General features: G+C 41.2%; 1 non-coding gene across 1 annotated transcript; it reads right to left on the minus strand.

Moving 5' to 3' along the window:
- Positions 1-5,271: 5,271 nt before the first annotated feature.
- Positions 5,272-5,378, minus strand: LOC127133078 (small nucleolar RNA R71). The gene has a single exon (XR_007807073.1). It is a non-coding gene; the product is annotated as a small nucleolar RNA R71 (small nucleolar RNA).
- Between the last annotated feature and the right edge of the window lie 7,348 nt (positions 5,379-12,726).

Genomic DNA, 12,726 nt, shown 5'->3' on the forward strand with positions numbered 1-12,726 from the left:
TTTTTGTACTTTTGGTTAGTAGTAAAAAGAAAAGCAATGATATACAAATGCAAAACATGCTTGGTGATCAAGAACCACTCTCAAGAAAGATAACCCATCCACAAGGAAGGAGGCAAGGTGCACAATGATCCTTGAGGCAATGAAATGTTATGATACGATGCCATGAGGGATCTTAGGGACAAATTTGGGGTCTTACAGGTGCCATGTCAACATTATACTTGTACTGACGAATAAAAGCTTCACCTAGATCATTGAATTTTCAGATCTGGGTGCTATCAAGTCTCATGTACCACTTCAAAGCAGCACCAGACATACTATCTTGAAAGTAGTGAGTCAACAGTTGATGGTTATCAGTTTGAGTCGACATCTTGTGAGCATACATCACCAAGTGACTCAAAGGACAAGAGTTTCCCTTATACTTATCAAAATCTGGAACTTTGAACTTAAGAAGAATCTTCACATTAGGAACTAGGCATAGATCATGAGCATTCTTCCCAAACAAATCTTTTCCACTCAAAGCCTGAATCTCTTTCTTCATATCTTGAAACTGATCTTGAAACTCGTCCATCCTTTCATAGACACCAATAGTTTCACTCCGGTCAGCATGGAAAACAGGTTCTTCAACATAAGGAGCAACATGGACCACAGAAGGTGGTATAGACATAACTAGTTGAGTCATGGGAACTTCAACAACAGGTTAATACCCTTCAGGCATAAAGTTAGGAGGCATGCCCCAAGGGAACCCATGAGGCATATGGTACTGCGGATCACTAACTAGAGCCACAGAAATGGGAGTAGAGATGATTTCAGAAATCATAGTCCTCTGAAGCGGAGTCTGAGGAGGAGGTGGAGGAGGCTGATTTTGAGCAGCCACAAAGTTTCCATCATAGCAGTGAGCCTTTCATAAATGTCCTTCAAAGTAGTCACCTCTATGCGGAATTCACGATTCTCTTACTCTAGACGATCCATCTTTTTCAGTTGACTAGCACGAGTGTTGTACTGGTGAGACATCTTGTCTGGACGAAGACCAAGAAAGGAAGAAATAAGACCCCTGGAAAACTTAGTCAAAGCAAGACCAAAATGCAACATGATGCATGATATGCAAAAATGCAAATACATAGTTTTCAAGGAACTTTAAGACAGAAAACAAATTACAAACATCATAAAGGGAATAATGCATTTTGAAATACTGAAAATTTCATTTTATTAATAATGTGAAGGATTACAATCAAAAATACAATTTCAACGATCATAAACGGAAAGAAACTAGATTTATGGAATCATATCCGATGACGGCCCGACTCCAAGCTGATACTTCTTGAGAAGTATTTTTATGTCTCTTTCATAGCCTTTCCAAATACCGGAAGTAGGAAGACGAGAGGAAAATAAAACCTCTTGGTTCCTTGACCTCTTAATAGCACGTTGCTCAAGAAACTCTAGCAAGTCATCCTTTTTCTTTAACTGCTTATGCAATTCTAACTTCTTAAGGTGTGAGATGTGAAATTTGTCCTTCCAATCATCCATCTCTTGATTCATCCTATCCAAAGCCTCTTGCAACTCCTATATGTATTTGATAGTGATTGATTTGACCATTACTAAAGACATAAGTCTTTCATAAGCATATGGCATCTTGAATTCTTTTGCTCTCTTCTTCACCCAACTAGTGTAAGGTTCCAAAGCTACACAATTCTTCAATCCAAGCTCACTTTTTTCCTTTCCTATGAATATTGTGTAAGGTTCCAAAGCTACACAATTCTTCAATCCTTAAGTGTCTTTTCCTTCATGGAAAAATAAACCTTCTAACAAGGTGTTATTAGGTTTGTCTTTCATAGCGAACCAAAGTTGACGTCTTGCCAAATTCGAATTTAGTTGATTCCTCCTTGTGTACCAAGAATAGGCACATTAGAGAACTCCCCACAACTATCAATAATCTTGACGTCATCGTAGATAGAAGAATACCAAGTTATGTCATCATTGGTGGTAGACATAAGTCTTTGAGACCACCTTAAACAACCCTTGTTTTCTTTGAAGATAGGAGACTATGGCAAGTGCGAAATAAACCACTTGTATAGTAAAGATGCACAACAAACATTAGTTCCACCCCCCTTATAAGTCCTATGATGAATGGAGAAATAGGTGTCACCAAGCAAAGTTGGAACATGATTGCCAACCAAAAAGATTCTAATAGCATTAACATCAACAAAATTGTCAATGTTGGGAAACAAGACCAAACCATAGATGAGTAAGGCAAGAATAGTTTCAAAGGTCACCATGTTACTAGAATTAGAAAAATAAAAAGCTTTGTTAATAATTTTTTTGAAGTCATCCCTCTGATACCTCCTTTGATAGTGAGATTGGCATCTACGTCAAATTTCATCAGGTGAATAACTTCAACAATAACTCGAGACTCAAGAATTCCTTCCATCCCACTAAAAGGAACTATATCAGAAATTGGCATACTCAAAAGATAAGCATACTCCTCCATGGTAGGCAACAACTGATAATCAGGAAAAGTGAAGCACCGATAAACGAGATCATAGAACTGAACCAGAGTAAAAAAAAGACCATCCTTAACATCAATAGATAGAACAGACAAAATTATTCCAAAACGGTCTTTGAAATCCTTAGGATCATCCATAAAAGATGTCATCTTCCTTAATTCCATGAGATTGGGACATCTGAAACTGTATTTGCGAGTGTTCCTTCTTCCAATATCCATGGTTAGTATATCTGCGATGTTTGCAAAGAGAATCTCTAAGTTCCTTGAAAACTAAAAAAATTCTCATGAATGGGATGAGTGCATGATGCAACAACCATAAATAGTATCACACAAGGCACACAAACAAGGTCCAAAGGTTCGGAGTCACGAGCATGGAGCCAAGGGTAAGAACCAAACTACAAGGTATGTACTAAGGGTATAATTGATGACACTGAAATTCACCGTATTTTCGACTCCGATTTCGCATGCATTTTAGTAGTTCTATTTTTATTTTGTTGTGTTTTTACTATGTTTCTTTTTGTTTTTAGGTTTTTACTTTAATCGGAGCCCCGGTCGAGAAAAGGAGTGAAAATGAGCTAAAAACCCTAAAATTCAGCATTTTGTACTTGTGGCTCCCACTGTGGCTGGCGCCATAGACCCTGCCATGACGTGTCCTAGCTCAACTTCCCTCAACTGCTACGTTCCCCACTACTTCCGCTAAGGCGCCACAAATTGGCCTTGTGGCGGGCGCCATGGACTTGTGGCGGGCGCCACAAGAGGAAAAGTTTTCCCTCCCAAATTCAAACTGAAGGGCATCCTTGTCATTTCCATCATTTTATTTGCTTATAAATAGAAACTCAAATTCATTTGTTTAATCATCCAAACTTAGAGCAGAGGCAAACTTAGATCAAACTTAGTTTCACTTAGGCATATATTCAGTATTTTAAAGTGGTAATCACTTCCCATTAGGGTGTTACCACAATTGTGTAATCAAGTCTGTGATCGTGTCTGTAATCGAGTTTGGAGCACTTTGGAAGGAAGTTAATCCTGCCGCCATTTTCATTTCCGCTTTGCATTTTATTCAACCCTCCAATTGGAGCAGGTTTTTATCGCCTTACCTTTATCTATTTATTTCCCGCACTGTCTTTACTTTATTTATTTCCCGCACTGTCTTTACTTTATTTATTTCTCACACTCACTTTACTTTATTTATTTCTCCCACTCGCTTTACTTTATTTATTTCTCGCACTTGCTTTACTTTATTTATTTCTCGCACTCGCTTTACTTTATTTATTTCTCGCACTCGCTTTACTTTTATTTACTTTCCGCACTCGAACTACTTTTATTTACTTTCCGCACTCGCACTACTTTTATTTATTTTCCGCACTCGCACTACTTTTATTTATTTTCCGCACTCGCTTTACTTTTATTTAAATTAAAATACACCTTTACTTTACCATGTCTAACTAAACCGATAAGGTTAGAATGTAAGGAACGTAATTGAACCGATAATCCGTACAATTGTTCGTAGAAACACTTAAGGGCTATTTTGACTTTCAACTTAAGTTTTCCCGCACTTAATTTCCGTTGGGTAAGATCGAAAGCCGTCCAACGTCTTTTTAAACTTAATTGTTTTTAACTATTTCAAAAACAGCGAAAGCGCTTTGTTTAGTTCTTTAGGAGTTTTTAACTTAAGAAGAAAAGAGATTTTAAAACTATTTTCGGATGCGTTTATAAATTTAGAGTCTGGTTCGTGAGAACCTCTTTTGGTTAAGAAATCCAGGTTAAAATACTTTTCAACTTAGTCAAGATACTATATTTCTTAAAAATAGGTTTACTACTCTAACGTAATGCGCGCCTTTTTATAAGTGACAATAAGAGGGTTTGATTAGGGAGTACAACTCAGTTCTGAATACGCGAAAGCGACAGTTCCTGTTAAATTGGTTCTTTCCAAAGTAGGAAACACTGCCCATAAGTAATTCTATTAGCAAGTACTTGGATTATTAATCGATTATGTGAATTACATTCGAGCCTGTCTTTATTAATTGAACTTTATTCAACACTTTACTTTTCATTGCACACTCTAAAAACACCTATTTTGATTGCCTTTGATAAACACCATAACAATAGATAACGATAGATTGACACTTGGTCTCTGTGGATTCGACAATCTTTTATATTACTCTGACGCATTCGTATACTTGTGAAAAGCAAGTATCAAGTTTTTGGCGCCGTTGCCGGGGACCAATTTCGTCAAATTTCATACCATGTTGTTATATCGTTTAGACTTAGGTTATTTCCCGTCGGTCAATGCGAAAAGCTTACAGCACCGGAAACTTAGTATACCCTCTAGCAGAACCTGAACGTTACGCTCGCGCACGTTTATTCTTCCATAGAATTAGGAGAGCTATGGCCGAAGATCAAAACCAAAGACCTCTTAAGGACTTCGCCCAACTATCCAACGAAGAACCTAGTTCTAGTATAGTAAACCCAACCATCCCAGCTAATAATTTCGAACTTAAACCCTCCCTGTTGCAACTAGTGCAACAGAGACAATTCGCAGGTCTCGCTACTGAGAAACCGAACCAACATTTAAAAATCTTTCTCCAATTAGCAGACACTTTTAAACTAATGGAGCTTCTCCTGAGGAAATCCGTTTAAGATTATTCCCTTTTTCCCTCAGAGATAAAGCCCTATCATGGTTAGATTCCCTTCCACCCAATTCCATTACGACTTGGGATAACCTTAGAAGAGCATTCCTTGCTAGATACTTTCCCCCAAGTAAGACCTTCGTTCTTCGAAACCATATAACTAGATTTACCCAGAACCAAGGAGAATCGTTGTTCGAAGCTTGGGAGAGATATAAAGAGTTGTTACGAGCATGCCCACATCATGGTTTATAAAATTGGTTAATCATTCAAACCTTCTATAATGGACTTCACTACAACACTAAGATGACCATCGACGTTGCCGCAGGCGGTGCGTTGATGAACAAACCTTATCCTGAAGTTAGTGCCCTCATCAAAGATATGGCTCAAAACCATCAATCATGGGGAGTCGAACGAGCGACAATTGAGAAGAAGGAAGCCCAAGGAGGAGTGCATGAACTAAGCTCTATAGACATGATCCAAGCTAAAATGGACGCATTGGCCCTTAAGGTCGAGCATATGTGCATAAACCAGAATACTTTTGTCGCAACGCGAAAAACAACCGGCGGAAAAAAACAAGTTTACAGAGCCGCCACCGACACTATTCATCCTATGACGGAAAGGAAGTGCAGGACTAACCTAAGAAAGGGAAAAGGAACGGTCTTACGACCAGAGATTACAAGGTACGGGAGTCGGTTACGCAAGGGGAAGGTATTAGCACCCCTCACGTCCGTCGTACTCGACGGGATCCACGCTCAAAAGAATAGAAAAAGGTTGTTGAATAACTGCTCAAAGAATGCACACACACTGGAATAATAAAACAGGTGAAAGAAGACGGAGGAAGGGGACTCGGCAGGACGTCGCATCCTGGGCCTACGTAGTTTGTCAGAAAAAAACATCAGAGTCAACATAGTTCGGGGAAATGGGAAACATGCTCGCTAGGATATCGCATCCTATGCCTACGTATCTTCTCTATCCAGAGTAAGAATCAGAGCACTCGTAGCTCGGATAATGCACGCCGAAACAAAAACACAAAACAGAGACGCTGAGACGTCAAAAGAGAAACTCAACAAGGAAACAGAATGCCAATAGCTGGACTTATATCTAACTCCTCAAAACAAACAGGAACAAGGAAACGGAATGCCAATAGATGGACTTGCATCCGACTCCAAACACACACACAAGGAAACAGAATGCCAAACCTGGACTTACATCCGACTCCAAACAAGCACACGCTAACCAGTGAACACCAAAGCAAAAGGGTATCAGATCAACAAGCTAATAGGGAGTCTGGAACTCGAGCCTACTAGCTACCACACAAACACAAAGAAAAGGTTGAACAAACAAACTAATAGGGAGTCTGGAACTCGAACCTAATAGCTGCCACACAAACAAAACAACAAAAAGAAGGTTGAAAAAGAAAAAGGGTGAACACACTCAAAAAAACAAAAGGTTGCCCGGAGAGATCTCGCACGATCTCCTGCCTACGTATCTCATCTGGTATGAGAATCAGGGCGACGTAGTTCCCCTTAACAGGGGAGAAACTCTCCTAACCAGAGACCAAGGGAATAATGAACTAAAAGGGAGACTGACTCGAGCCTAATAGTCGTCATGCAAACATTAAGCCTAGGTTGAGGTCTCTAACGAGAGTTTGACTCACACAGGAAGTGAGTCAACTCAAGTCTATCTCTACGTACGTTCAACTTCCTCGAAAGTTAATCATACGACTCCTACAGAAAAGGAGGTAAGAAGTGGAAAGCAGATAAACATATCAACAGCAATCATCACACTCTATATACAAACAAGAGGCTCAGACAAATGGTTGGGCTTTAGTCAAGGGGTCATATCAACCTCGACAAACAAGCCAAAACTGTAGGGGTGTTCTGAAGCTCTTAACCACTAACATTGACCGTTAGGGTGAAGCTGATGAAAGGTAATAAGGGTTAGACCTCATAGCTCTTAACCCTGGCCTGGGTGAGCTTGAATCAAAGAAAGCGTGGGGGTCCAGAAATAGGGACCCTATTCCACTTGACCGACTCTATACAAGGATCTTGGGTTAGGTTCAAGAGCGTCAGCACGTAGTGCGAGCATAATGAACGACTCAACGATTAACAGGGGATTGATTGCTAATCCCTTCTATCTGTCAATTGCCTCTTCACTTAGGAGGACTTAACAAGTAACATGCCTCGACAAGGAGGTCTTTGGCACAAATATAAACAATCACAGACATTGCCTCTTAAGGAGGACTTCGGCCAAACGCCTGCCAAAAAAGCGACAGGGCTTCCAGACTACATGGAGTTAGAAGGCTAAACTACCTCAGTGGTGTACCAACCACACTCCAAAGCAAAGCAAAGCAAGCTAGAAGCGACTAATGTACCTGTGTAAAAAGCCAAACAGTTAATATTGTATTCAGAAAACCAAACAGACAACAGTGGAATCATCCAACAATTATACACAATGCAAGTCTCAAATACAAGCACTCAAGTGAGTTCATCACATCAATGGACTTGGAATGGCAGTGCTTCAAATCACGTGTTCCAGCCTCCACAAGCTCCAAATCTTCTCTCTAACACCTCTTTTGAAGCTTTGAATAGGAATCAGCACTTGAATCCTCTTGAATCTTGTTGAATTTCAAACTTCCATTGACATGTTTATGTGCTTGAACAACTTCAAAACCAACTCAATTTCCACGAATGATGAATGATTCCTGCTCCAAATTCCATGAGGATGATAGATCTATGAAGAAATCTTGTGGTTGTGTGAAGAAAATTTGAAAAATCAAGGAGAGAGAGTTTTGGAGGGAAAATGGAATTCTAGATCTAGAATTGTGATTATGGCAAATTCTGTTAGGATTTAGCTTTTATATCATGTACTAATCACTTTGCTAATCCAAATTAGGCTTGGTTAAATGAGATTAAGGAAATATAAGGTGTTTTGCAAAAAATGAAAAGTGAGCTAGCATGTACAATTCCTGCATGAACAGTGCCATGCAATGGTCCAAATCCACTTAAAATCATCTAATAAACACAATGGAAGTGGTATTTTGTTGGTAGCATCAACCAATTTTGAATTAGCATTTTTCCCTCCAAAATGTACAAGCATGAACACATGGTCATTTGAGCTTTTTTCATGCAATGCAATGGTGAATTTGGAAAGTATTGGTCAAGAAAAGCATTTTGCAAAAAGAGTGGCTCAAATTGGAGTTTTGAATCAAAAGTTATGCCATGTTGAACCTCCATGTACACTTTGTGATCATTTGAGCATAACTCCTCAACCATTCATCAGATGAACATGATATAGGACTTTTTGGAAAGGGGAGAGAAAGATCTTCAACTTTCATGTTCACCAAAAATACATTTGAAACTTCTTTGATGTTACAAAGTCAAGTTGAATGTGGACTAAAAACATGCCATTTTTGGAAACTTGCAATTACAGGTCACTTTCCATTTTTGGAAACTTTTGATTTGACTTCAAAATCTTCAAGATATATGTTTGAAATGACAAATGAACCTCTTTTGAACATGAATGAGGTGTCTCAACTCATCTCCCCGCCTCATAGCCCTCAGCTCTTGCACAGTTGACTGCATAGGTCCTCAGATGACCTAGAAATGCTCTGATCAGCTTGAGCCTCCACCACTTGAGGAAATGGCTCAGAAATGAAACCCTAGCCCTTGTAAGCTCTTCAATATAACCATGTGATCTCCATCTCAAAAGAATACTTCATCCCCTTGAGAAACCCTGGCTGGAATAGAAGTCATTGATTAGGGTTGACCAGAGGTCAAAACCCTAATCCAAAGGAACCTGAGCATGAACAATGGAGCCCTTGAGGATGACATAACCATGATGATGGTGATATACCCTTGCAATCAAGACAATGCTCAAGGCCTCTTGAAGGATCAGGAAACCCTAATTGAAGTGCACACCCCTCAGATGGTTGATCACCAACCCATGGAAACACTCAAGCTTAAATCATGTACCTTCTCCATCTCTGAAAAGACTGGAAATGACTTCGATCTGAGCATCGGGAGATATGAAACTATTAATATCGGTCTGAACACCGAGAGATTGGCCTGAATACCGGAAAAGCCGGCCTGAATGCCACTTCGGTCTGAATACCACTTCGGTCTGAATACCGGAAATCTGGCCTGAATGCCACAAGTGCGTCGACCTGAACGTCGGAAACTTCTTCGATCTGAACATCGGAAACTGGCCTGAATGCCACAAGTGCGTCGACCTGAACGTCGGAAACTTCTTCGATCTGAACATCGGAAAACTGGCCTGAGTGCCACAAGTACTTCAACCTGAACGTCGGAAACTTCTTTGATCTGAGCATCGGAAAAACTAGCCTGAGTGCCACAAGTGCTTCAACCTGAACGTCGGAAACTTCTTCGATCTGAACATCGGAAAAACTGGCCTGAATGCCACAAGTGCTTCAACCTGAACGTCGGAAACTTCTTCGATCTGAACATCGGAAAAACTGGTCTGAATGCCACAAGTGCTTCAACCTGAACGTCAGAAACTTCTTCGATCTGAACATCGGAAAAACTTGCCTGAATGCCACAAGTGCTTCAACCTGAACGTCGGAAACTTCTTCGACCTGAACATCGGAAAAAACTCTTCATGCTTGTCAGCATCGGCAGAAAATAGAGAAAGTGATAATTGAGGCGGCACGCGGGCCAACGACCTATGCTGGGGATAATAAGTCATAAACAGGCTGGTCTTTCATTCAATCCACTGCGAACCCGTCGATATGAACAACCTCGGCTTTCAGATGATCCGGGTGAAAAAGTGGTTGAATATAAAGAACAATCGAACAATCTGCGCTCCGCTGGGGATTATTCTTTTATTACTATTATTTTTTTGCTTTTCTTGAACCCCAAAACTTTTTGATCTGATTTTTTTCTTGAACCCCGGTACTTCTTTTATTGATTTTGCGCGGATAATCCCTGATCACCGCATTTGGACCCTGACAACTTCATGTCAAACTTGCTGCCAAACAATGAACCCCGTTCTCCATTCTCTTGTGATAATTCCGCTGGAAACGTCGGAAATAACACCAAACACCACTCTGATGGCGACATATCAGAGGGTACACCTTCACAACAGGAAGGTAACCATGTGCATTTCTTCCCTCGAAGACACCCATAACGACTTCTCTTGGCCTCACCAAAGTCTAAGGTGACACATGATCAGAAGACAATCCTGAGGACCTCATCCCGGATACAATCTTCAACTCCAATCTCCAGTTGAACCTCGTTCTCCAGAAAATGCCCAACACTTCCCTTTCTCCATTGAACCTCGCTCTCCATAAAATGCCCAACACTTCCCTTTCTCCATTTGAACCTCGCTCTCCAGAAAATGCCCAACACTTCCCTTTCTCCATTTGAATCTCGATATTCGCGTTGATCGTGTAACGTTCTTTGATCTTCATTTCCATCTCTGTCCGATGGAAACTCTTCTTCCAATATCGCACTACTGGGGAACATTGTTGATCCAACGTCATGATGCCAAACTCCTCAGAGTAACATCTTCACCATCCGGAGAAACCAATCCTCAAACAGTAACCACGGCTTGAGTCTAGCTTATGCTTGTAATGCTGATGCTGATCTTCCAACCAGCGAAACCAATTCTCAAACGGTAACCACGGCTTGAGACTAGTTTATGCTCGCAATGCTTATGCATGAATTTTTTTCAGCATAATTCTCCATAACCATGGAAATGCTACGCAATTAGGTATGCAATATGCTATGCTTTTCTAAATGACGAATGCATAAAAAAGTATCCCCCTCAGGGGACTCTACTGGGGAGCTCGAGGCATTCCGCCGAGGAGCTTGATACCACTCCAATCTCCACCCTGTTGGGGAATAGCACTGCTGTTGGGGAAAGGATAAACTTTGCTAAGATTGACCTCCACTGAACCCGATCCGCTTGGGGACTTCGCTGGGGAAACAACTACCAACGCACACCTCCGCTGGGGAAACGGCAACCTCCAGACTGCTGGGAATATAACAATCTCAACCCTGCTAGGGGAAACAACAACCTTCAGGCTTGGCTGCCGAAGAAATATCGATCTCGAACCTGTTGGGGAGATACTAAATATTTTGACACGGAACACCCGTCGACTCGTCGAACACTGGTATCCACCATCTAACCAAAGTGTTAACTTTCCACTTCTTCAGACTTTGAAGAGTCTTCTTGATTAACACTCAAGGATCGTCGCAATTCTCTCGTCGTCTTTTCACCATTCTTCAACTCCTTGTCCCTGATTGGACTCCACGGGGATCTTTTGTCAAAAGGCTTCATATCACAACCTGCAAGTGAGTGAAAATATCTAAAAGCACCTGCAAAAGAGATCGTTAGATAAAAACGTGCCCCAGGCGTGCCAGAATTTCAACACCTGGGTCACTCAACCTTCCGAATAAGATTTCAGGCTTTCAATCTTATGAACATGCATTGGAAGGAACCCCTATGTTTCAAAATGCAAAGATTTTTTATCAAAATAAACGGATGTTTTTGCAATCAAAGCGGTAATGAAAACAAAAACAAAATTATTTGACTGAATATGCATTTTATTGATTGAAAAAGGTGGCTCGTAGCTGAGCAATACACAGGAAGCAATTCCTGAAAAGAGGTAATTGCGTACAAAAGGAAAATCTATCCTAATGGCAATGTGAAATCGTGATCTCATCGGGTTCCAACCCGGTTACACCCCATATGTCCTCAAGACTCTCCGCGCTTTCTGCCTTCTGAACAAGACGCTTCCGATCGATCCCTGTCGGGGATTATCCATGTCATATCCAAAGCACAAACGATCATGCTAGGCGCAGTTGTTCGTTTCAATCCCTCTTTTGCCTAGACCGCCCTTTCGGGTTTTCAGTCCACCGGGATACCCTTTTTTGCCCAAGCCGCCCTTGTGGGGTTTTCGACTTGCCGGGTGTACAGTTTTTTCCTTTTTATCCCTAATTTTGGCCCGAACCTTTTCATTTTTTTTTGGTTCGCTGGGATGCCCTTTTTTGCCTGGACTATTTTATTCTTTTCGTCCAGCGGGTCTCTTATACGAAGTATTTTTTAACTGCGTCCGCATTCACAGGGGATGGAAAATCCTCACCATCCATGGTCGTCAACAACAAGGCTCCGCCAGAGAAAACCTTCTTGACCACGAATGGACCTTCATAATTGGGTGTCCACTTGCCCCTACGATCGGCTTGAGGAGGAAGGATCCTTTTCAACACCATATCTCCCACATGGTACATACGAGGTCGCACTTTTCGGTCAAAAGCACGCTTCATTCGCTGTTGGTACAACTGCCCCTGACAAATGGCCACCAACCTCTTTTCCTCAATCAGGCTCAACTCTTCATACCGAGTCCTCACTCATTCAGTCTCTTCTAATTTCACGTCCATCAGGACTCTCAACGACGGAATCTGGACCTCAACCGGTAGCACGGCTTCCATTCCGTATACAAGCGAGAAAGGTGTTGCCCCAGTAGACGTACGCACCGAGGTCCGATACCCGTGCAAACTTCGTATTCAGCCACATCGTTGGTGCATTCAACTGTTAGCCGGGCAGCAAAAGGAATGTGGGATCCTTTCGGCGTAA

This window comes from Lathyrus oleraceus, chromosome 3 (assembly GCF_024323335.1).
Source record: "Lathyrus oleraceus cultivar Zhongwan6 chromosome 3, CAAS_Psat_ZW6_1.0, whole genome shotgun sequence".
NCBI classification, from domain to species: domain Eukaryota; kingdom Viridiplantae; phylum Streptophyta; class Magnoliopsida; order Fabales; family Fabaceae; genus Lathyrus; species Lathyrus oleraceus.